At 31.8% G+C, this 24,864-nt stretch overlaps 1 pseudogene across 1 annotated transcript in view; it reads left to right on the top strand.

The window, feature by feature from the left end:
* Positions 1-24,031, top strand: part of LOC149572748 (disease resistance protein L6-like) — a 56,950-nt pseudogene extending 32,919 nt beyond the window's left edge. The window contains exons 5-6 of the transcript XR_016360267.1: positions 22,254-22,359; positions 23,792-24,031. The product of XR_016360267.1 is annotated as a disease resistance protein L6-like (transcript). The remainder of the gene's footprint in view (positions 1-22,253; positions 22,360-23,791) is intronic.
* Positions 24,032-24,864: the final 833 nt, after the last annotated feature.

Raw genomic sequence — 24,864 nt, forward strand, 5'->3', positions numbered from 1 at the left:
TAGAACTGGTTTTCCCTTAGGGTTTTTTCCAAGGATAGTTATCCAAAGATATTGTGTTCATTGTGTTGCAAATTTCTTTTCATATTTTTATTGTGAAGTTGCAGTTGTTTTATTTTTTTTGATATTATTTGTGAATTAATATTTGATAGTTAAATAAACTTGTAAAATAGGTGATTACTAATTAGTGACTACAATAGTAATTTTCACATTGAAAAAATACATGTTAACTAAAAGGGATGCTTACAAAATAACCCAATAGTTTGTTTTTCAGCATTTGACAAAAGGAACAATGACAAGATATTATCCTACATCAAAATAAATTCCTAGCTTAAGGCTCTTCTCGTGTACATAGTCTTGCAAGCACACATATATGTGATGGAAATGTTGAAGCATGTGGAACAATTTTTCCTTGTCAACAAATTTTGAAGTGTTGATTGTTGCAATAAATAAAAACTTTTAGATATTTTCAACATTGAATATGCAAGAGTTACACTTCAATGGGTTATTGTTCTATATCTACCAAACACTAAGAATCCAAAGCATAAGTGGGAAATCTATATTTTTATAGTGGGTTTTTTAATCAAACACTAAATTATTAGATTCTTTTATATATAATATTTCACTGCATTATACATTAATTAATAACCTCTAGATTCAATTGTGTGTTTATTTCTAGCTTCAACATTTTGGATCACTCATAAGACTAATAAATTATCAAATTTAACCCATCAGCCATCTATTAGTCCCACAAAAAATTCCAAATCTATTAGTCAATACTAAAATACCTTGCCCCTTTTTTGTTGAGCATTCTGATGTACACTTTTTTTGTCATGAGTTGCATCATGTGTAAATCTCCAGCCAACAAGTAGTCCTCTATATACCTACACTACTTTTCCAATTTTCATTCTCAATAGTAATTAACAAACACCCCAATAGCCAAATACTATCTACTTTCTTTAGCTATTGCAAACATGTTTCTTATCATTGCAATTTACTTTAAAAAATAAATATTATTTTCTAATTGATTTTAATGCTCAAACAATAACTAATTTTGTGCTTCTAATTTGTAAATTTTTTTTTATCAATATCAATTGACAAAGACTACAATAGTCAATTACTCTCTATACTTTTTGCTATTTAAAATATCTTTTTTCCTTTGCAATATGCAAAGATTTTAAAGTCAAATGCTAGGTTTACAATGCATTTAATGCTTGAATTCTCACATACATTTACTAATTTAGGTCAATCCAACAAGTTCCTCTCTACATCGAATGAAAGATATTCATGATTACATGGTATTTCAAATGTTGTTTGCATAAATACACTTACACTTTGGACTTTTTCTCCATTCACTTTATCTATAAGGTTATAAATGCAAAAATGTTATTGTACAAATAATTCGCCACAATGTTAATGCTCCTGGTGTAAAAAGTATAAAAGGCTCTCAAAATTCCCCTCAAAAGAGACCCAATGAGTATTAAAAAAATCTTTCACAACATATACAACACTTCCAATAGGTACACAAATATTTTTAGATTCCTATTTATTTTCCTTTTCAATTGAATTTGTTTGATATTTTAAACTCTTTATTCCATAATGGATTTCATAACTTAAAGCGTATCTTTTTACTACTTCCGTTGAAATGAGAAACTATCTAATCCTTTTTTTATCACAGGTAATTCCAACTTCCTCAACACTTTCTCGCACTAGTAGTTACAAGCTTCTTGACTCTACCACTCTACTAAGACTCACCCTCTTCTTTGTTGGATCTCAAATTTGTTAGTCCATGCCTTTAATGCTTCATGTTTCTCCTTAAAAGGCATGAGTTTGGAAATGTTGAGTAGATTTATTATTTCATTTACAATGAAAAGTTTAATAAACTAGGTTTTCTAACAAAGTATTTTCCCTCAGGTTGAAGCCATAATGCAATTTGCTAGCAGCAACAACACTCGTAAAACCACAACCTCTACAATTACCAGTAGATTGCAAGAATATGATTAGCTAGCAATGTCTAGCTATACTAATTTGTTATCAAATGAACTATTGCATTAAAATTAATTAACTAAATTTTCTTTCATATGTTATAGTACAAGAAAACTCTAAAAGAAAATGAATATTGTAGTTTGGGAAAATGCTTGAATACTGAATATTTCCAAGTGTACTATTGACTTGTTAGAGGGTATGGTTGTCCATCTAAAGTTTATTTATATTGCTCAACTTTGTGAAGATAAGAATCATCATGCTGAAAATGTGGGTTTATGCCAATAACTTCCATGCAAGTATGTTTTCCTTTCAATTGAACTTTACATTAGTTTTTAAACTTCACGGTAACTTGTTTAACATGGTAAATTTTGTTAACTTTGTAGGAACTTGTTTAACATGGTAATTTGTTTAGGTCATTTTCTCAAGCCTATGATTCAACATACTACAAATAGATCCACCACTTTTCTCCCTTGAAGAAGATATTGTTTTATCTTGTATGAGATTTGGATGCTCAATTTGATTTCCTTTTAAGAAATGTTTGCAAGACATTACAAGACTTTTAAAGGAAAAAGTAATGTTTGTAAATAATGTGTTGGCTTCTGAGGTATGGATTGGTTTTTAGTAAAATTGTGAAAAAATCACCATTAATTGTAAGTAATCACAAGCAACCAGTTTTGGCAATTTTTGTCCTAAGAACAAGTAGATTTCCATAATTCATGAGATATTTGCAACTTTTTATTTTTGGATTTTCTTGTGTAAAAGTTTTCAATCAACGTTTTAGATCACACTTTGTGATCAATTGTGAGTAGGACTCTTGATGCTCTCTTTCATATTTATTGTGATGATAGTTCATAGAGTGTGATCCAAAATGCTAATGCAAAAACTTTTACACAATCGAATCTAGAAACAAGAAGATTCAAATTTTTATCCTCTAAATCCCACCTAGATAAATAATAAATTGTGTCTTGTTACAATGAATTTTATGTTTACATAGCCAATGGAAAATTATATCTCACTATAGTCAAGGTGAGTATTTGAGGAAGTAAATTGGTGCTTTTGCTAGTGCAAAGACACAATAGGTATTTCATTTAACTCAAACAATCTATTCATAGACTTTGTTACTATCTTTTCTTTTACTTTTTGACTTTAGTAACACCATGATTGCATTGAAGCTAATATACTGGAGCTTATATTTAGAATATTTTGTCTAATGCAAAACCTCATTAGCATATTGATTTTATTTTATACAATTTATTCTTGTAGTTTAGCCACTCATTTTTTCCTTCAGAATATGCAACCAAACCATAAACCTTATATTTCTTCCTTTGATTTCATTATCGTGTATTGCAGAGATTTCTTTATAAATCTGTATGACTTCAAAGTGGTTGTAGAGTCTACAATACCCTCTATTAAGCTATACACTATATTCACACCAAGATTGCTGCTCATATTGGGATAAAATATTAAAAAGATTAGGATTTGTACAACAAAATTGATCACATAAAACAAGTGGCTACATTTCCTTTTATTGATGCAATGTCTACAAAAAATGAATTTCATAAATCAAATGGGTCTTTTAACATGTTCCGCCAACTCTTTTTGCTTTATGGCCTCTACTTATATTTTTCTTAGATGCAAATTAAGATATTTTGAACAACCTTGAAGACATAAATGAAATGCAATTCTACTTTCTTAACTCTAGACTCATCTATTTCATTTTAATTCTACAATCATTATGCTAATGGCAGACACTATGATGCCATACGTCTCTTGTTCTATGATCTATTATTTTTATATATATATATATATATATATATATATATATATATATATATATATATATATATATATATATATATATATATATATATATATATATATATATATATATATATATATATATATATATATATATATATATATATATATATATATATATATATATATATATATATATATATATATATATATATATATATATATATATAAAATCTATTACATATTATAAAAACTAAAATATTATGATGCATGTTATCTATTTTGTGATTTTGTGTTTGATCGTGAATGTAACGACTCCGTTATGGAGGATTCAATATATAGATATGCAATGATTATATGGATTATTTTAGGTCTAAAATCTTTGCATACTTGATGCTATAATATGGAGATGTATATATTATTTATCTATTGCTTACCCATGTGATGAGGCTATATTATGTGATACAAGGTGACGATCATATTTCTATTGGATGACTATTTCATAATCAGGATCGTGTAGAGTGTGATGACACAATCAAAACATATTGTTTGTGGTATATACTAGCACTTGTACCAACTAGTACAAGGTTGTAGCCGATATTATTTAGCAGTTTCTATATTCATGAATAGGGATTATCCCATTGCAGATTTGTCAATATTTCATAATTGTCTATCCATGTTTATTGGATGAATATCCTAATACAAACAGATAATATTGTACCAACAGAAACTAACTTGTGCAACTCAAACTCAATGATTCTCATCTCTCTTGATAATATTTTTTACACCCTCAAACACGTGGATAATGACCAGACATTTGGACATGCTTAATTTTCCTATAAATTGTTGACTTTGCAATTGATGCGTCTTTTTTTTTTATAACACATTGAGCTTGAGAGATTCCATTTATGTTAGAGCCGCCAAAATCCAAGTTGGAGATAAAATAAAAGAGAAGCCATAATTTTTTGGAATTGTATAAAATATATCTACAATCATGGATATGTATTATTTCAATTCATGGGTTGATACTATAAGCTAAAAACAATACAAGCTAAAAACAATACAACCAGCAAATGAGGCCAAGCACGCAACAAAACTATCATGATTACCTCAAGAACTACCTACAAGATCAGAGAGACTTCAATAATGAAAGGAACATATGGCAACAAGGGAGATAGAGTTCATTAGGAGCTTTAGACTTTTAGTCAGGTAATAAACATGAAAGTGTTGAAATACCCATATTGAACAAATAAGAACATGTATGTGGTTGCATATTTCACAAACTCCAAGTACATTCATTTTACTAATATCAAAGTGTCAATCGCATGGTAATTGCTCCAGCATGACATATAGAGGATATAGTGCCAAAATGATAACTTAATGAAAGCAACATATGATGTAAGCATCTCTTAAAGAGCAAAGTTTTATTTTAGGGCCTCAATTAAGGAAAGAGAAACATAATATGGTTGAATAGATCATTCTTTCATAAGTTGTCGAGACTTGTAGAAAATATTGCCATAGTACAAAAACATTTAGGAATAGCTTCATGGAATCTATTCGATGAGGACATCTTTTTAACGCTTTCATAAAGTTAGCATTGTCATTTGCTAGTGTTGTGATTTTTGACTCCTTTTGTTTTTGGGCTTCTCTATGTGATGCATAGTACTGTCAATTGTAATCTTTTTGTCTCTGTCTGTCTATGACTTTTCACATCTACGAATAACTATTTCATCTCTATGGTGTGCATAGTATTCCTATTTTCTTTTGCGAGCTTTCTATCATTGCATTTGTATCCACTCAGAATCAATTTCAATTTTCTCATTGCAACATTCCATCGTATGCATTTCAAAGTTAATGTTATGTGAGATTTTCATCATAATTGCATTTATTAAGAAAGATAAAAATTAAGAAGCCAATTGTTATAGACTATCTATACTGCTATTCAATTGTTATATTTTTGTATAGGAAAAATAATTATTATATCAATCTTATGTTAAATAAACTAACACAAATATATAAATATGAAGTACTATAAATTTAATGTAATCCAATATGTAGTGCATGCCCCTAGTTTGCATTTTGTTATTATTGCCAAACTCTTTTAGGCCAGTTTTATGCTTGAGAATTAGTAGCATTGTTTTGAGATTATCATATGTTGTTTTAGATTCAGTTGATTTGTGATGAAATTACGTGGTACCCTATACTTCATGTATGCATGATGATTATAACAGTGTCTTTAGTTATTGATGATGATTAGTTAGATGGATTATCATATGTGTTTTCTTATGGTTACTTACCCCATACTGCATTTGTATGGTGTGCGTGTATGTTTTCTTTATGTGTGACGTTTCTGATGTGGTTAAAGAAGGGAGTCGTAGTCACTTGCTAGTCGAGATCTACATGATGCACCACTTCTTTCCATTGTCTATTTAGCTTAGAATATTGTGTTTGTACATGTGTGGATTTTATGTAGATTGCAAGTACCGGGTATCAAGTTCCTTGAATTGCCAGGATGAGCATACCCTATCACATTATCTCAATGGTAAGAGAGGGGAGATAAATTCTTAAGTCCAAATGCTAACCTTTGAACCCATTCGTCCTAGAAAAGTAGGAGAAGTATCTAAGTTGATTACCTTTCGAATGCGTCAAATGATGTTGATTCATGATTGTAACTCTTTAGTTTGATCTTTTATGTGTTTTTCTATGATGAGTTTTCGTATTTTGTTTTATGAGTCTTTGGTATTTTTTCTATTTATTAAGTCGAATTAAATTATTAAATTAATGATTTAATTTAATAAAAATTTACTTTGGTATTTTTAATATTTAATTATATTTAATTAATTGGCAAATTAATTAAATTTAAAGAATTAAATTTAAAGATAAAAGTTATAAAGTTTAATTTTAGAACGTGATAATATTTATTTAATTTAATAATATATTTAGAGTTCATTTTTAAATGAATGTTAAATACTATTATTATTTAAGTTAATAAATATTTTATCAATTAAACATTCGAAAATAAATGAAAAAGTGAAAAAAAGATATTAGTTTATTAAAAGTTTCAAGATTCCATAATGTATGCATGAGATTAAAATTTAATAAATTAATTGAAAAGAGAAGTCAAGTAAAAATTAAATAAAGTTATTTTATAATTCATTAAACGTGCATGAAAAAGATAAAGAAAATATAATAAAGAGTTAAAGTCTGGTGAACAAAGAGTTCTCTCAGGTGATCACACAATTAGTGCCCCGATTTTAGGAGAGAATTCCTTATCACAATTTGAGGGTTCATTTTTGAAGGACCGCAAATTTTGGAAGAGAAAAGAATTTCAAAAGAAAGAAGGTTTTGGGAGGAGAAATTTCTCTCACAATCTTTTTGGGCATAGTGATTAGCACCAGAGTCCAGGTAGATTCTTGTGGTTATTCGCATAGTTTATTATGCTTTTTCTTTTCCCGTCTTCATCGTGACTGTCGAATGGTTATTTGAATAATTCTTGGGACTAATGTTTCAGTATTGTGAATTTTCTAGCATGTATGTTTAATCTTCTGTACACAGGAACATTAAAAGATCAATATAAACCTTCTTCAGTAGTTTTAAAAGTGGAAATTGAACGGGGAAGGGTTTTCTATTAAATTCAAAAATTTCAATTAAGAATTCGATCGGTTGGTCATATTTCCTCTATCAGATTAAGGCTGGAACTTTCTATAAAAAAAAATAAAAATTAAATAATTTAAAAGAGGGGAATTTTTTTTATTACAAACGATTTCATTTATATATATATAAAGAAAAAAAAATTAAAAATGTTAAATTATGGGGGGGAAGTTTGATTTTTTTTTGTTAACAAAAACAAAATTAAAAAAAATATATATAGTAAAGTTTAAAGTGGGGTGGTGTCACCACTTCCTATGCCCCACCACCACTTTGTCGCGACCATTTATGGCTACGTGTGGTAGGTGGTACTGCTCCCTGTGGTAGCAGTAACACATGCAGCGGTAGAGCAGAACTGGCTGGCAGGCCTTAAACATTTATTAATATATATGTATTTTTTTAATATTTTCTTTTAAATTTTAAATTTTAATTAGTATTTTAATGATAATTTTTATAAATAGTTTTATTAATAAGTTTTAATTAATTATTGATTGAATTAATTAATGAATTTATAATATTTCTAATTAGTAATTAATAATTTTTATTAATAGTTTTGTTAATTATTTTAATTAATAAGATATTGTTTTAACTATTAATTAATTTAATTAAAATTAGTTTGATTAAATTTATCAATTAATGAATATTGTTTAAATGAAGTTATAATTTATTTTATTATTATTATTAATATTGGTTTTTAATAAAGTTTGAATCATTTTATTTAAAAACTAATAATAATTATTATAATAATTTAAATAAATATTTACCCTTAAACCATTTTAGAATATATGACTTATAATCGAATAGGAGAAATCATGCATTTTATTTCAAATATAAGAATTGGGTTATATAGTTAAGGGTTAAAATGCAAATATTGTTTACTAGAAAACTTATACTGAAATTGAAAATTGAAACCTTAACTTTAACTCAACTACATATTTTCAAATCAAACCAAACTGTGAGACTATTTTGTTTTCTATGTGATGTTTACGCTTTGGGGTTTTCGGGTTTGGCCTAGCTTTGACCAATCTTAGGATGTTACCAGAGGCTTAGGATTTTTGTGTTTGTGATGTCATGGTGATGTTTTAATCTCGATCTTTTATACTTAACCATGGTAATGTGTCTGGTATGATCTATGATGTGTGTTGATCTATTGTTTGTTATTGATTTCCAGTGTTTTTATGTGAAGCTGAGGTGAATGTTATGACATATTTGTCTCAACCATTTTGAGCCTTCGATTTGTATTTTTGGGGATGCTTTCCAGTTGCTTGTAGAGAACTCATTTTTTATTGTGAATTATCTTTTGATGCTTTCTAGTCACTTATATAGGGCTGATGTGAAATTTGTGATTCTTTGATTTATGATTTTATGAGCCTAGGGTAGGTAATTTGTATGTTAAGTTGGGAAGTGGCTTGCAATGGGGGCCAGAACCAAAGTAGCTGCCAGGGTAACTCATTGTAAGAATTTTAATAAGTGATAACATTTCATTAAATGGGTTTAAAATGAATTAATAAGATATTGGTACCATAGAAAGTCATTAAGGGGTCGGAGGTTTAAAAGACTAGCCGAGTAACCTTAGAGTTGACTCGTTAGTATGCCTTGTTAGTGTGATAGGATACTAGTGCCGCATAGAGCCACTAGGGGGCTGAAGGATTAAAAGACTAGCCAGGTAACCCTAGAGTTGGTTTGTGTGATGACACTTGCCCACTAGCAGTATAAATTTCCTACGTGTCTTTGTGTGCCTCTGGGTCTAGATGTTGATATATCTTGGAACTTTTGAGTTAGATTACTTTTAGGATTTCCTAGACTTAGAGAGTACTTTTGATATTTGGATTGATATCATGTTTGGGACTTGAGACTATCTCCTCGGCATGGTGGGAGTGGGCCATTTAGGTTCCATGTAGTCAAGTGGTACCATTGAGATTCGTCCATAGAAACCATGGCTAGAGTTTTCTTGTTTGCATTTCCTTTCATTCTATCTTTGTATCATTATGATGAATGGTTATATCTTATGATGGATGTTTATATCTTTATGATGGATGGTTTCATTTATTGTATTGTACTTCGTATCATGGATTTGAGGAGGAGGATGTAATTCTATTTTATAAATGTATATTCTTTTAGACTTTCATACCCTATGACATGTACAGTGGATGATTGAGCATTCTGAATTTTATTGCCAAGTGGCATTCGGAACAAATGTATATTATTTAAATGGACTTTGGACTTTTAAATATTCTTTCATATAGATGTGGTATTTGTTTGACTTAGTATTAATTAAATTTAAATGTGATTCAACATCTTGGGATCCTTAAGGAATGTAACCTGTTATGTATGCTTATAGATGATTGTATGTTATTGCTTCCGCTTCTTTATGTTTGATGTGTATGTTATTATTTCTTGTTCTTTAAAAAATTTGTGTGGAAAACTCAATAAAACTTTAGGTTAATTCTTTTGGATCCCTCAGCGGGGTGTTACATCTGCTATCAGAGCCCAAGTTTCTACATTGGGAGCTCTAGGCATATTGGAACGCCACTAGTTGTTAACTAGTTGAACAAAAACTAAAATTTAAATTGTTATGCACATCTATTTCAAACTGAAACTTGAACTAGTTGAACTGAAACATAACTTGGACTTTTAGTTGTATACTTTCAAACTTGAACACTTAAACTTCAAAACTAAAATATACTTAAACCTAAATTAGGCAAAACATAAAATTGAACTTATACTATTTTCAAAACTTGATATGCTTTACAATAGTATGTTTTATGGTTATTATAGCACCTTGTTATCTCAGATATTATTGTTGTAGTGTTTTTAGTAGAGTCAAATCCTCCTACAAGGGGAAATGGTCCAATGGGACCCCCATAGTGAGTTCTTTAGTGTTACCATTTTTGTAGGCTTCCAGGAGTAATCTTAAGTCTAGGGGGATGGATGTAGTGCTTGCCCCTAGTTTGCATTGTGTTATTATTCCTAAACTCTTTTAGGCCAGTTTTATGCTTGAGAATTAGTAGCATTATTTTGAGATTATCAGATATTGTTTCAGATTCAATTGATTTGTGATGAAATTACATGGTACTCTATACTTCATGTATGCATGATGATTATTACAATGTTTTCAATTATTGATGATGATTAGTTAAATGGATTATCATATGTGTTTTCTTATGGTTACTTACCCTACACTGCATGTGTATGGTGTGCGTGTATGTTTTCTTTATGTATGGCATTTCTTATGTGGTTAAGGAAGTCATAGTTACTTGCTAGTCGGGATCTACACGATGCACCTCTTCCTTCCATTGTCTATTTAACTTGGAATATTGTGTGTGTACATGCATGGATTTTATGCAAATTGTAGGTACTGAGTATCGAGTTTTTTGAATTGCCAAGATGAGCGTACCCTATCACATTATCGCAATGGTAAGAGAGGGGAGATAAATTCTTAAGTCCAAATCCTAACCTTTGAACCCATTTGTCCTAGAAAATTAGGACAAGAATCTGAGTCGATTACCTTCTGAATGTGTCAAATGACGTTGATTCGTGATTATAACTCTTTAGTTTGATCTTGTATGTGTATTTCTATGATGGGTTTTCGTACTTTGTTTTATGAGTCTTTGGTGATTTTTCTATTTATTAAGTCGAATTAAATTATTAAATTAATGATTTAATTTAATAGAAATTTACTATGGTATTTTTAATATTTAATTAATTAGGAAATTAATTAAATAAAAAGAATTAAATTCCAAGATAAAAGTTATAAAGTTTAATTTTAGAATGTGATAATATTTATTTAATTTAATAATAATATATTTAGAGTTCATTTTTAAATAAATGCTAAATACTATTATTATTTAAGTTAATAAATATTTTATCAATTAAACATTCAAAAATAAATTAAGAAGTGAAAAAATATATTAATTTACTAAAAGTTTCAAGATTGCATAATGTGTGCATGAGATTAAAATTTAATAAATTAATTGAAAAGAGAAGTCAAGTGAAAATTAAATAAAGTTATTTTATAATTCATTAAACGTGCATGAAATAGATAAAGAAAAGATAATAAAGAGTTAAAGTCTGGTGAGCAAAGAGTTCTCTAGGGTGATCACACAATTAGTGCTATGATTTTAGGAGAGAACTCCTTATCACAATTTGAGGGTTCATTTTCGAAGGACTGCAAATTTTGGAAGAGGAAAGAATTTCAGAAGAAAGAAGGTTTTGAGAGGAGAAATATCTCTCACAATATTTTTGGGTGTAGTGATTAACATCAAAGTCTAGGTAGATTCTTGTGGTTATTCGCACAGTTTATTATGCACTTTCTTTTCCTGTCTTCATCGTGACTATCGAATGGTTATCTGAATAATTCTTGTGACAAATGTTTCAGTATTGTGAAATTTCTAGCATGTATGTTAAATCTTCTATACACGAGAAGATTAAAAGATCAATATAAATCTTCTTCAGTAGTTTTAAAAGTGGAAATTGAATGGGGAAGTCTTTTGTATTAAATTCAAAATTTTCAATCAAGAATTCAACCGGTTGGTCATATTTCCTCTATCAGATTAAGGCTAGAACAATAATTATAAAGTATTGTCTAAAAAATTTATAGTAAATTAATTACACCATTATCCACATATTATAAAAACATACATAATTCTAGATCTATTAAATTATTTTTTGGTAATTTCCATTATTATTCTAAAGCTATTACATTAGTTATGTTAGGAGCTTGATAAAGAGAAACATGACCCTCACTGTGATGTCCCCTAGTTTATGGATTGATTTGTATTCTTCTTTTTTATTTCCTGATTCTACACTTGCATGATGGTTAGTATCTTCATGAGTTAGAAAAAAAAATATAAACCTATTAAAATAAATAACTTAATGGTCTAATCTAATTATTTTCCTTTCTTAAAGCTAGGTTGTGATCTGATACTTAGTTCACGGGGAATTTTAGCTATTTGTAACTAATTCTCCACTAAGTATTATTCACACAAGACCCCTCTTTAAGCCTTATGGATGTTCGTTACTGAGACATCCATCCTTCCTAGAAGCTTACGCCATCTAGGCCTTATGGATAACCTATATGGTGTATCCATCCTCTCATATGCATATGAATTAATCCTTTCAGTATGCTGACCTTCAGAGCTTTTACATCTCTGCCTTGCTTCAATCTCTCCTCTTCATAGAGATAGAGTTATTAAAGCCCTTCAAAGAACCTGTGGGTCTCAGCCTTAATTTCAGATAAGGACTAACAGGTTATGAATCATCTGATTATTCCTTGCCTGCCTGTTAATGATTATCCTTGTGTAGTATATTAAATGATCAAGGTTTGTCCTTTTGGTATGGCAATTCGAAATTCCTGATATATGTTCGTTTTCAACTTATATGGTTGGCTTGGTTATTCACACTTGGAGTTTAGTGTTACATATCAAAACTCTCACTGTTGTTTTGTGATGATGATGATTTTATTATTATTTATTCTTTTATCCGCCACTATGTCTGATTGCATTAGTTATCTCTATTTATTTCTGATTGAACCATGGTATGATTCGCTTCCTATTGAACCGTGGTATGATCTACTTCCTATTTGCTGCGTTAGATGCTTGTAATGACTATCCTGGAGTATCTTGATTGGCAGTGAATAATTCCTCTATCACGTATTCCTCCACTAGGGTGCAATTTCCTATGCTGCCTGAAGACTTTCTTTTCTCATTGAATACTTCCACCTTCACTTTCTCTGAATGCTATGATCTTTTCTGCCTTCCTCATTTGATGCAATTGAAGTCTTATATGTTTCTTGAGCACATCAAGCAATCGTGACCTTTGACAGATTTTAGGTTAATTGATTTAATTTTTCGCATCCTCCCTTAATCGCCTATGTTATGTATTATTTGTTTAATTGTGTTATACTTTGATTTCATTATGTAACAATTATATTGTTGAGTGCTTTATAATTTAATAATTAAATGTAATTGCAATTATAAATATAAATATAGATATTTATCATTTATTTATTATTTGGTTATTGAGATGATCCTAGGTTATGGATAATCTTGGCCTTGAGATTTTAACAATGATTAATTAAAGTCAATAATGATATATATATATATATAAAATTGAAATAATTAATTTTATAAAAGACATATTTTCATCTTGGAATAATTTTTAAAAGAATTGGATTTACTATATTAATAATGAAATATAGTTTTTCATGTAAAGCTTCCTGGCTTAGCAGTGAGGGGTTATCACAGTGTCCTCTGCTTGGTTTTGCTTGTCCTCAAGCAATTTAATAGTGTCTTCTTTTTCCGAGGTGGCGTCTTCATTAGGTAGATTCCTCCATTTGATTAAGTATTCTGTGATGGTTCTATTCCTCAATTTCCTTTGTCGTGTGTCGAAAATGACTTCAGGGGTTAAGACTAGATGTCCTTCATCATTTAGGGGGGTAACTTGGCACTTGGCTCTATTTGTTTTCCCAACACCTTTTTGAGTTGGGAGACATGAAAAAAATTGTGGATCTTACTTTCTTCAGGGAGTTGTACTTCATATGCCACTTCTCCAATTTTCCTTAGTATCTTATATGGTCCATAAAATTGGGGTTTTAATTTTTCAGCTCCATTCCTTTTTATTGAGGTTTGTTTATACGATTGTAGTCTTAGGAATACCAAGTTTCCCTCTTCAAAAGTTCTTTTAGTGCGCCTCTGATCGGCATAGATCTTTTGCTGATTTTGGGCCTACTGAATATTTTCTCTAAGAGTTTTTAGAATATCAGTACTTTGTTGAACAAACTCTTGTGCGCTTGGAACTCGACTTTCTTGTGGTAGTAAGTTGGCAAATGTTGGTGCCTCATACTCGTACAATGCCTTGAAAGGGGACATCCCAATAGACATGTCATGAGTTGTATTATAACAAAACTCGCTCAAATGTAGCCATCTTATCCAAGCTCTTTGTTGACCGGTTATGTAGTTTCTTAGATATCCTTCTAGCCATTTATTTACTATCTCAGTTTGTCCATCCGTTTGTGGATGATAACTTGTGCTGGGGGTTAGACTCGTTCTGGATAGCTTAAAAAGTTCCTGCCAAAATTGACTAATGAATTTTCTATCTCTATCGCTGATTATACTTCGTGGTAGTCCATGTAGTCTGAATAATTCTTTGAAGAATAGTTCAGCTATCTAATGTGCTATTGACTCTATGGAGACTAGAAAGAAATGGGCATATTTGGTGAGTCTGTCAACGACCAGATAACTACTATTCTTCCCTTGTACCATGGGTAAACCTGTTATAAAATCCATGGAAATGCCTTCCCACTTTTGTTTAGGAATGGGTAAGGGTTGTAGGAGTCCTACTGGTGGTATTTGTTTAGCCTTATTTTGTTGACACGTCATACATTCTTGTACATGCCTTCAGACATCTTTCTTCAATCCTTTCCATGAAAACTTTTCTCTTATTTGTTTATATGTTTTGAAATAACCTTGGTGGCCCGCCATTGGATTATTATGGTATTCCTTCAATATTGCTTCCTTCATTTTCAATCTAGGGGTAAGAAACACTCTTCCCTTGTATAATATGATATCATTGCGTACTTTGAAATCTTCATGGGGACTCTAATATCCTACTAGCTTCAGGGTCTTTTGCATATTCAACAACAATGTCTTCCTTCCAATTTTCTGAAATGCAGGTTATTGTCTTGAGGTGAGCATGTCTGGATAATGCATCAGCAACTCCATTGTTAGTCCCTTTCACGTACTCTATGTCAAAATCATATGCTTGTATCCGACTTACCCATTTTTTTTGTCGATCATTAAGTTCCTTTTGGCTTAGGAAGAAACGTAGGTTGTTATGGTCTGTTTTCACAATGAATTTACCACAAACTAGGTATTGTCGAAACTTGGCTAGGGCATGCATGATAGCTAACATTTCTTTATCATATATAGAGTAGCGCCTTTCTAACTCTGAGAGCTTGCGACTCTCAAATGCTATGGGATGTTTCTTTTGCATAAGAACTGCACCAATCCCATCTCTTGACACACCACATTGTAGTTCAAAAGGCATGGCAAAGTCTGGTATGGCTAAGATTGGACAAGAGCTCATAACTACTTTTAGTTCATCAAATGTCGCTTGTGCTTTTTCATTCCATGCAAAAGCACCCTTCCTAGTTAAATCTGTCAGAGGGGAGGCAATCTTAGAAAAACCCTTTACAAATTGTCTATAATAGTTGCATAGACCAATAAATCCTCTAAGTTGGGTAAGCGTTTTGGGTCTTGGCCATTCTTTAATGACTTTGATTTTTTCTTCATCAACACTTACTCCTTCTGCATTGATCTTGTGCCCTAAGTAAAAAATCTCCTCTAATCTGAACTCACATTTGGAAAATTTGGCATATAATGATTCTATCTCTAAAATATTTAAGATTTCTTGAATGTGTTGCAAATGTTCCTCCCATGTTTTGCTGTAAATGAGTATGTCATCAAAAAATATAAGGAGAAACTTCCTTAATTGTTGTCTAAAAATTTGGTTCATGCATGATTGGAAGGTAGCAGGAGCATTGGTAAGACCAAAGGGAAGTACCAAAAATTCAAAATGTCCATAATGGCATCTGAAAGCTATTTTGGGAACATCTTCTTTTCTCATTCTGATTTGATGATATCCTGACCTTAGATCAATTTTCAAGAAATATTGTGCACCATGTAATTCATCCATTAATTCATCAATCCTTGGGATTGGATACCTGTTTTTAATTGTTTTCTTGTTTAGGGCTCTATAGTCGATGCACATCCTCATTGTTCCATCTTTCTTTTTGACAAGTACCACTGAAGAAGCAAATGGGTTGCAGCTTGGTTGGATGTGTCCCATTTCCAATAATTCTTTGATAGTTTTTTCAATCTCTTCTTTATATTTATGGGGATGCCTGTAAGGGGTGGTTATTACTGGTTTAGCTCCTTCTTCTAATTCAATAGAATGTTCAAATCCTCTTTTAGGGGATAAACCTGGAGGGATTTTTTCAAAGACCCTTTGGTGTTTTTCTAGAATGGGACGTATATCAATATGTATTTTATGTGTAATATTGGGTGATTTATCAAGAACTAAACATTCGGCTATCTGATCTCCTTGATTATGTCTAAGGATGCGTTCAATCCTATTACAAGATACAATTTTGGAAGACCCGTTTGGTAATCCTTTTAATACTATATCTTTCCACTCATGTTTGAAGCATACCTCCAAATTAGGATTATCAATGGTGAAACGACCTAGTGAGTCAATCCAAGGCATTCCCAGAATAATATCATTCTGTAATTTTACCACAAAGAAATCTGCTTTAATGGTGTGGTTATTTAGAGAAATTTCTAGTTGTGGAATGATCTTCGTGCACTGATCCATGGTTTTGTTGCCCATTATTACTTTGAAGCCTTTGAATTTTTGAGTTTTCAGCCTTCTTTTTGATATGAGGTCTTTGCTAATGAAATTATGAGATGCTCTAGAATCAATTAGTGCGATCACTCTTTGCCCTTTTAACATTCCCTTGATGCGGAATGGTCTCTTTCCTCCTTCTTGGGTGACTATTGCCAGTGTTCCATGCTCATTCTCATCCGTCTTTCGTCTTTTGTTCAGCCCTTCATCATCACTCCCTTCTTCTATCCTATGAAGTTTTCCTTTCTTACATCGGTGGTCCGGTGCCCAGGGTTCTTTACATTTGAAACATAACCCCCTTTTCGATAATTCCTCTCTTTTCCCAATTGCTTCTTTTCCTTAACAATGATGCCATGGATTCCAAGGTTCTTTACAAAAATAGCATGGTTTTTTCCTACTTTCTTTCCTTTGTTCATCATTCTTATTTTGATTTTTTGAGGTATAAGATTTGGACCTTTCTTTTGATACATTTGATTCTACCTTTCGAGCCTTTTGAATGGCTTCTTCTATTGTTTGCGGCTCCAAGGGGTTTACTATATTTTTAATAGAATCTTTTAGACCCTCAATGAAAAGGTAAGTAAGTCTTCGTTGGGATATGTCAGGGACCATAACTGAAAGTCTTTGAAACTCATTTGCATATTCTTCAACTATTCCATGCTGTCTTAGATGTGCTAGTTCCTTAAAATACCATTCAGGTTCAATTTGATCAAAACGTTTAATGAGTTTCTAAGAAAATTCTTTGTATGAGGTTACATGTTGATGGCCTAGGGAAAGAAGACCATTGTGCCACCATTCATGAGCTATCCCTTCTAAATGCAGAATGGAAAATTGAAGGGCATCTTCTTCAGTCATCGGACTAAGTGTAAAGTAGGAGTTTAGTTTTTGGAGCCAGGCATGGGCTGTCATTTTTCTTGATCCATCAAAGTTGGGCAATACCACTTTGTTCACTTTGTGTTTCAAATCTTTGTTAATATATCTCCCTATGTTTTTCAAGGCTTCATGCTTTTGGCCCTTACAAAATTCTGCAAATGTTATAATTTCCCTAATTTCAGGTTCAAGGTTTGCATAGGCTCTGGCATTTTCAACTGTACTATTACTGGGTTGATCTAGTCGTTCTTCTTCTCTAGGTATTTCTTCTCTTGGCAAGAAGGGAGGTCTTGGAATTCGGGAAGATGATGATTCAGTATTAACTAGTTCATTTGAATTGATATTCTTTACATGGGATGAATTATTTTTGATAGAGTTTCCCATATTTTGTAAAGCATTTAAAAGGGCTTGGTTAGATTTCTCTATTTGATTTAATATCGTTTGATTAGTTTGATTGTTTTGTTCCATATATGATCTGACTTCATTGGCTAGTTCATTCATTGTGGTTTTATTTGTCCTTCTCTCATAACTTTCCATAAGTCTTTATTCATAGGATGGCAAGATCGATGCTCTGATACCACTGTGATGTCTCCTAGTTTATGGATTGATTTGTATTCTTTTTTATTTCCTGATTCTACACCTGCATGATGGTTAGTATCTTCATGAGTTAGAAAAAATATATATAAACTTTTTAAAATAAATAACTTAATGGTCTAATCTAATTATTTTCCTTTCTTAAAGCTGGGTTGTGATCTGATACTTAGTTCACGGGGAATTTTAGCTATTTGTAACTAATTCTCCACTAAGTATTATTCACTAAGTATTATTCACACAAGACCCCTCTTTAAGCCTTATGGATGTTCGTTACCGAGACATCCATCCTTCCTAGAAGCTTACACCATCTAGGCCTTATGGATAACCTGTATGGTGTATCCATCCTCTCATATGCATATGAATTAATCCTTTCAGTATACTGACCTTCAGAGCTCTTAAATCTCTGGCTTGCTTCAATCTCTCCTCTTCATAGAGATAGAGTTATTAAAGCCCTTCAGAGAACCTGTGGGTCTCAGCCTTAATTTCAGATAAGGACTAACAGGTTATGAATCATCTGATTATTCCTTGCCTGCCTGTTAATGATTATCCTTATGTAGTATATTAAATGATCAAGGTTTGTCCTTTTGGTATGGCAATTCAAAATTCCTGATATATGTTCGTTTTCAACTTATATGGTTGGCCTGGTTATTCACACTTGGAGTTTAGTGTTACGTATCAAAACTCTCACTATTGTTTTGCGGTGATGAGGATTTTATTATTATTTATTCTTTTATCTGCCACTATGTCTGATCACATTAGTTATCTCTATTTATTTCTGATTGAACCGTGGTATGATCCGCTTCCTATTGAACCGTGGTATGATCTGCATCCTATTTGCTATGTCAGATGCTTGTGATGACTATCCTGGAGTATCTTGATTGGCAGTGAATAATTCCTCTATCACGTATTCCTCCACTAGGGTGCAATTTCCTACGCTGCCTGAAGACTTTCTTTTCTCGTTGAATACTTCCACGTTCACTTTCTCTGAATGCTATGATCTTTTCTGCCTTCCTCATTTGATGCGATTGAAGTCTTATATGTTTCCTGAGCGCATCAAGAAATCGTGACCTTTGACAGATTTTAGTTTAATTGATTTAATTTTTTGCATCCTCCCTTAATCGCCTATGTTATGTATTATTTGTTTAATTGTGTTATACTTTGATTTCATTATGTAACAATTATATTGTTGAGTGCTTTATAATTTAATAATTAGATGTAATTGCAATTATAAATATAAATATAGATATTTATCATTTATTTATTATTTGGTTATTGAGATTATCCTAGGTTATGGATAATCTTGGCCTTGAGATTTTAACAATGATTAATTAAAGTCAATAATGCTATTGATATATATATATATATATATATATATATATATATATATATATATATATATATATATATATATATATATATATTATTGAAATAATTAATTTTATAAAAGACATACTTTCATCTTGGAATAATTTTTAAAAGAATTAGATTTACTATATTAATAATGAAATATAGTTTTTCATGTAAAGCTTCCTGGCTTAGTAGTGAGGGGTTATCACACTCACAATTTTATAGTTTCCTCAAAGATATAATCAAGCACCACTTATTCTTACTAAGATTCAAACATTATAAGATAAAGATGAACAAGTTCAAAGAATTACATTTTTCCAAGCCCATTCCTACAAATATAGATTAAAGTTCACATTCTAGAACTTGACTTCTACATACATGAAAATAAATATAAACAAATGAATTTAAACTCTAATAATACTATGTAGAGGAAAATGTGAGTCAAGAAAATCAACCCTAAGTTCATCACATTGCCTTACACCTCAAGAGGATGAGTTCAAGGAAAATGATTCTTTCCAACCAATCCCAAACTGTATTAAACCTTAGTAAGTCAATGCAATCCAAATGATAACAAAGCATCAACTCAAACCGAGATCTAATGATTATGAAGATAGATAAAAGAATACACTTTTCCCTTGAGGTTCTAATTAATTACTTTTAGATCTATGCAAAATATACAATGTAAAATAGAAGGCACAAAGTACTAAATTGACAAAGACGGGTAAAAAGCTTATCTCAAAGGAGGATCCAATATTCGAACCTAAATTTATACTTGTTGTGTTATTCCCATGGATTAGTAGAGATGGATCTAGGACCAAAATAATCAAATCTACAAAACCCAAAAATCATTCAACAATCTAGCAAGGTCAACTTCTATGCAATGTCAACTTTCCCCTAAAGCGGGGGAGTACTACATCCCTAATCAACAATGTCTGACCTTTATTCTGATTTTACACTACCAATAAATGATGAAAAGGGTACTTAGATATGCAATTGGTTCTGCCTTTTGAGATCTATTGATTTCTAAAATCGGGTGTTTTGGGTGGCTATGTAGGGGTTTTCCTTAGTCAACCCCCTGTTTGGTGATTTTCACCTCCATTGATAGTCATTATGCCCATTATAATATGTGTGATGCTCATATACAATATTTGAATGTGAAATTATAAGATCTAAATCCACAGATCCAAACCCTATCATGAATTTTCATGCTTTAATGATGATGAAACAACAATGCATATATTTGAGGACAACCTAGAAAGCATACTAAGCCCCCAAGGCTAAAGTACTTTAATCCATACACATTATCTGTATTTAGTACTCCATGATTAAGTCTTGAATGCTTGAATGATATAATGGAAAGATAATATTAAGAACTCCCTTTCTTCAAATGACATTTCCAAGCCTCCCTGATTTCACCTTGCATATGTAATAAGACAAATTGAGATGTCCACAATGACTTATTCACATGAAATATACACACACTTTCTTGCTTGATTGCTTTTGTGTGTTCTCACATATGATTAATTTATTTCTATACCATATACTTTCATTCCAAATGAAGTAATTGAGGGTTCTTATAAAGGATTCTAGATTAATTTTCTCTTGTAGGTCAACTAAGCTCAAAAACCAAGTTATGGATCAAACTTCAAGGAAGGGCCCAATGAGTAGGACCCATGCAGGATTGTACTACATCTTTGATTGGTCCAATAGGTATGTACTACATCCTTAGTTGGGAAAGGATGCACTACATCCCTGCCAATGCAACTAGGTGTAGCAGTCCCCAATGAAGCCTCAAGATCCTAGAACAAGTCTCAAAACTTAGAAATAATGTGAAGATTTTGAGGAAGTCATATTTTGGTGTGGAAAAAGAGTTGAATTTATTGGAGGAAGAGGAAGGAGAGGACATAAGTAAATAGATCCTCATCAAATTTTGTGTTATAAGATAGGAATACCAAGGAGGGCTTATTGGGTCCCACCTAGATGCCATTTAAGAAAAGGATAAGGGAGATACATAAATGTATCTTTAATGCATATTTAACATTAAATTACACTAAATAGGTGTTTAATGGTCACAATCGAAGTGATTCCAATTTAAGATGGTACATTTAGTCCCCACTTTATTTGGATATGGCACTGCATGAATATGCAAGCTAAGGTAAACAAAACTTTTACCTAGAGGAAAAGGGTATAACAAAGTCCAAAATGTCATAATCCTACAAGAAAGTGTTAGTAGCCACACCCTCCATAACATACATTAGTGATAAATAAAAAATTGCCTAGAGCTTACTAAGAATGATTCTATTTCATAGGTGCCAATATGCCCCTCCAGTATTTCAACTTGCTCTTTTAGTAAAAGGTGAAATAGTGTGACATAGCTAACCTTATGAACTAGATATGCATGTTGGTGAAAATAAACTTAAAAACTAATGAGGAAGCTATACAGACTTTATTTAACAAAATTCAAATGAAGTGTAACTAAATAGGGATTCCAGCACCTCTAACGACAAGAAAATTAGAGTTATGTATCTCAAGTTATGATGAAAAGAATGAATTCTCATTATAAATGCATACATGGAAAACCCTAATTACATCCTTAATTTTTCTTCAAAACATTATAAACAAAGATGCTTATGATTCACTTATTACTTTTGTAGATTGGAGAAGCTGGAGAAAACTACTGAGGATGATAAAGAAGGACTAGAGACAATGTCGATGGAGGTCCTAAGAGAGTTCGTAGTAGTCGATGACCAACTTCTTGATGTAAGTGATAGTATAGAGTGATTTTTGCCTTAATTTGTGTTTTTAAGACCCTTACTACATCATAATTTTAGTTTTTTTCATGTATATTTGATGTATACCCAGAAGTTTGATTCTCCAATTTAGGAAAAAAATTATCCTGATCAAGGAAGTTGACCTTGCTAAAGGAAGTCAATTTTGATTAGGCTTTCTCACAATTTGTAGATTATTGGACTAATTGATGATTTTATGTGATTCACAGGAGCTACCATCTCTATGAGAGAATCCTATTTCATAAGTGATGCACTTCATCTGAGAGAGCATGCATAACATGGGCATAGAGGAAATCTAGTTACTGAGAGACATGGGCTTGTATTGGGCAGGCCATCTTCCATACATGAGATTGCAATGGGGCATAATTCTAGCCTTGATAAAGCAATAAAATGAAGCTATGTGTACATTCCATATTTTGACTGGAGAGATCATAGTGACTCTAAAGGATGTTCATCATATACTCCTACTTATTAGAGAACTCTTGGTGAGGCCACATGCTAGTAGAGAGTCAAAGGATTTTTCAGAGATGAGGAGTACTTTATAAGACACAGATCATAGGTAAGATCCAGAGCATACTGGATCAATCTATGTTACATCATAGTGGGACCTACTCCTTTGATTAGATGATAGATATGCTATGTACTACCATGCATTATGACCCAAAATAGTAAGGGGACAATGTTTCTATCACCTTTCACTCATTTCATATAAGAAGTGGACATAGAGTAGTCAATGGTTACATGGGGTGGGAAAATGTTATCAAATTTGTATTCAGAATTGAGAAGACTTACTAGATACTAGAGAAAGGCTTTGACATTTTGTACACTCTTATAGACATGGTTGTTCAACCACTTTACATGCACCAAACCAGAAAGAGTTCTAGTGGCACTAGAGAAAAGCCTCCCAAGAGTGTATGCTTATCCCCTAGTAGAGATGTGGTAGTTAAAAGACACAATGTTTTGGATAATTAGATTTGATTGGATGTGAGGAGATGTGATAGTATTGATACCATACCTCCATATGGAAAAGTGGCCTCAGATTGCATACCAGATGAGATGCTCACAAAGGAGGAGAATCCTAGAAGGATGATAGAGTCTATGATCAAGTCATACTACTACAATTGAGTATTGAGACAATTTGGCTTGATCAAGGATGTCTTGAGTGTAGTTCCATGGTAAATGCATCCCACTAGATATGGATAGAGACATAGAACCATACATGGGCCTATAGTAGTTCATATCATCCTTAGTGATATAAAGGAGGGAGAGAATATCCAGTAGCAATAGGGATATATGTCAGGTGTACTAATGAGTATATCCACTACTAGACTAGAGAGGTAGTGAGACCCATCTTCCCACTAGACTATCCCACATGTAATATAGGTCCATTTTATAAATCTTAGAGAGGAGCTGTCAATGAGGAGGATGAGAGAGTGGGAGAAGATGTGAAGATGGAGGATGAGGATAAAATAGAAAATGAGGTGAGATATGAGGAGATCCCCAAGCCTGAGGAGAGAGGATATGAGAGAAAACAACCCCCAACAAAGGATGTAGCTACAAGGAAGAGAGAAGAGGAGATTCCCCCACCAGATAATGTGATGAATAAGGAGCCAATATTTACTATTCCTCTTATACCATTATGATCACGATGCCCGCACTCACATATTGATACACTACTCCCACAGTTAAGGAAATGAGTACATGGAGAGAGTAGTCAATCCATTCTGCCACCCTCATCATCAAAGACAGATGAAGAACACCCTAACCGAGAGTTAGGTAAAGTGTAATAAATGGATTATATATGTAGATTAGAAATTTGAGAAAGAAATGACTATACTAATGGTAGAATATAATATGATTTTAGAGAGAGAGAGAGAGAGAGAGAGAGAGAGAGAGAGAGAGAGAGAGAGAGAGAGAGAGAGAGAGAGAGAGAGAGATTTATGAGTGAGGTCCTCAAGAACCAAACTATAGCTTTGAGCATACCATCCACCCATTGTCACAAGATTAGAGGACAAAGAGAGCCAAGAATACATGCAAATATCTTCACATATGTTGCTCTAGAGATGAGGTTGATACATGAGAATGAGGAGATACTCGAGCGACACATAAAAGAGTTGGAGAAAGAGTTATGAGTGATGTCAGAGTGTTTGTTTGAGTGTAACTCATTCAGGAGGTATACTTGCAATACCTCATCACACAAGCCATCCTCCTCACACTGAATAATAGAGAGATCACATAGTCATCACTCAATGGGGCACTAGGAGATTGAGAGAGATATATATGATGATATATTAAAGGCATATTTTGTATGATGCCTTCATGCGCTGGAAATTTTGATGATGATGGTGATGATATATATATATATATATATATGAGAGAGAAAGACATTGTTATTCATATGATCAATAATTAGTTAATTACATAAAAATAAAAATAAAGAAAAAGAAACTACCAATTTATCTTAAGTAATATTTGA

This window comes from Cupressus sempervirens, chromosome 2 (assembly GCF_028749045.1).
Source record: "Cupressus sempervirens isolate cs-2001-9-10 chromosome 2, ASM2874904v1, whole genome shotgun sequence".
Taxonomy (NCBI): Eukaryota; Viridiplantae; Streptophyta; class Pinopsida; order Cupressales; family Cupressaceae; genus Cupressus; species Cupressus sempervirens.